The 2655-nt window shown below is 30.2% G+C and overlaps 1 pseudogene; it reads left to right on the top strand.

Annotated features, from left to right (window-relative positions):
- Nucleotides 1-796: 796 nt before the first annotated feature.
- LOC128204566 (uncharacterized) lies at nt 797-1719 on the top strand (annotated as a pseudogene).
- Nucleotides 1720-2655: the final 936 nt, after the last annotated feature.

Below are 2655 nucleotides of genomic sequence, written 5' to 3'. Positions count from 1 at the left end.
GACATTATAAAAATGAGGTTAGAAAAAAGAAATTTGTATTTGCCAAGTCACAAACATGTAAACTAGAAAATGCTAAAATGAATAATGCAAAATTGTATTGGAAGATGCTTAAAGGATCTTTTGTTAACAGCTCATGCTCCCTTACATCCGGTGATTTTGTAGAATATTTCAGATCTATAAATCTATAAGTGTTTTTCCAAACTGATGAAGACATATTGTATTTCAAAGAAAGATATTTAAAAGGAGAATTAAATGTTATGTTTGAGGAGCTTAATGTACCTTTTACTATTGAGGCTATCAGAAAGGCTTGTACTAAATTAAATAATGGTAAATCAGGTGGCCCTGACTGTTTTATTAATGAATTTTTCAAGTATGGATCAAACAATGATGCATTTAGTACAGCTTTATGTAAATTGTTTAACAAATTATTTGACATTAGTTATTTCCCTGAGAAGTGGTCTGACTAATAACCATGAGGGTATAGATTTAGATGTGTTTAATCTATTTATATTATTGTATGCTGATGATATTGTTTTGTTGTCAGAATCAGAGGCTGGTTTACAAGAAGGTCTTTTATTACTAGAGAGATATTGTGATAGATGGAGGTTAAGTGTTAACTCACAAAAGACAAACGTCATGATATATAGGAAAGGCGGTAGTTTAAGGAGGAATTTAAAAGTTTTTTTTTATAAAGGCAAGGAATTAGAAATTGTTGACAAGATTACATATCTTGGAATTGTATTTACACCAGGGGGTTCCTTTTCTAGTACTTTTGAAAACATTGTTAGGACAGGCTATGAAGGGTATATATAAACTTAGACAGTGCTTATCCAAATTTCCGACGTTGTCTGTGAAGCATAGATTAGATATTTTTGATAAACTTATATATCCAGTTTTAAGTTACGGCTCTGAAGTGTGGGGTCTTTTTAATAGTCATAGAAAGAGTACATTTAATTTTTTGTAAAGAAATATTAGGAGTAAGAAAACAAACTCAAAATAATTTTGTTTATGGTGAACTAGGTAGGACTTCATTGTTTAGTAAACGTTCTGTAAATGTGATATTGGCTTAAAATAGTAGATATGCAAACCATAAAATATGTCAGAATTGTATATGATAAAATGTATTTAGAAGTAGATAGAAATCCAAATAATAGATCATGGATATATATGTTAAGAGAATTATTACAGAGGCTTGGATTCAATGATGTATGGTTAAACCAAGGAGTTGGGGATATATTTTTATTTTTAAATGTTTTTAAGCAAAGAGTTACTGATATTTTTATACAGAGTTGGAGCTCAGAATTAACAGAGTCTACCAGAGCTAGAACCTATGTACTTTTTGCAGATTTCAACATAACAACATATTTAAAGGATGTTAACATTGATCAGTATAGAATTGCATTGTCAAGATTAAGGATATCTTCACGCAGATTACAGGTAGAGGCTGGTAGATGGCATAAACCAGCTGCTATACCTTATTCGAAAAGAAAATGTCATTTATGCGATTCACTGGAAGATGAATATCATTTTGTTCTTGAATGTATATTGTATACTGATATAAGACAAGCTTACATAGATAAATATTATTATGCAAGACCTAATATGCTTAAATTTATATAATTATTCACCTCTCAAAATACTAATGTAAATAGAAAATTATCTATGTTTGTTTTCAAAGCTTTCGAGTTGAGAAATGCCTACTATAGTTATTACGGATAATATTTGGTTATTCCTCTGGCAGTGTTTATGTTGTTTTATGGAACTGTGATTGTTAAACCAATTTGTAACTGTATGATTGGAAGTTTGAGTAACCATTGACTATGTTATAAACATTAACGTATTTTATTGATTGTGTACGCATGGGCGTATTGCCTATTGTATTCTGAAATAAACTCTAAACTCTACAATATGGATACACGGCATTTTGATAGCGAGCGTTATACCTATAATTTATTGTAGAAGTATTTATCAAGATGAAAACTTATGTTAATTATCTGCAGCGATGAAATTAAGCGCAATACCTGGCGTGATATCTATTATGGATAGCGTTGATCCAATACAGAAAGTCTAGGCTAAATGATCATATTTCCTACATATTAAACTTGAATTTCCTCTAAATATAAGTATTATAGTGGAGGAGAAATTCAAAAAATCAACATTTCAATTCAAACGGTCGTCTCATTAAAATGTATACCGTGACCTCAGTAAATTCAATAAAGGGTTATTTTAAAAAATATTAGTTACATACCATATATAAGTACCCATAGACTTCCAACAGTTACGATACATATCCAGACTACTAAACGTCGTTTGTTAAATAATTTCATGATGTTCGAAAGTACGTAAGCTCACGCCGGGAAACACTGATAGTGCAGTTCATTAAAATTGACTTAAATATTCTTCTGAACACATGCTGCGGATAATCATCAATAACGCCACCTGATATTGCTGTCCACCTCGAATATCATTCCATACAATTATGTTATCAACTGAATCAGATATGGAACATAAATAATAAAAGTTCAAATGAATTTAACAATGAGCATCGGCAACATCTTGTACATAAAAACGTTTATTACAATCATGAAATTAGCTCTGCGTGCTATCATCCGATATTAGTTTAATATTATATATACATAAATTGTATGCCATTTA

The sequence above is a fragment of the Mya arenaria genome, chromosome 10 (genome assembly GCF_026914265.1).
Source record: "Mya arenaria isolate MELC-2E11 chromosome 10, ASM2691426v1".
In the NCBI taxonomy this organism is placed as follows: Eukaryota; Metazoa; Mollusca; class Bivalvia; order Myida; family Myidae; genus Mya; species Mya arenaria.
The sequence above is the reverse complement of the archived record's forward strand: the minus strand, read 5'-3'. Positions and strand labels throughout refer to the sequence as shown.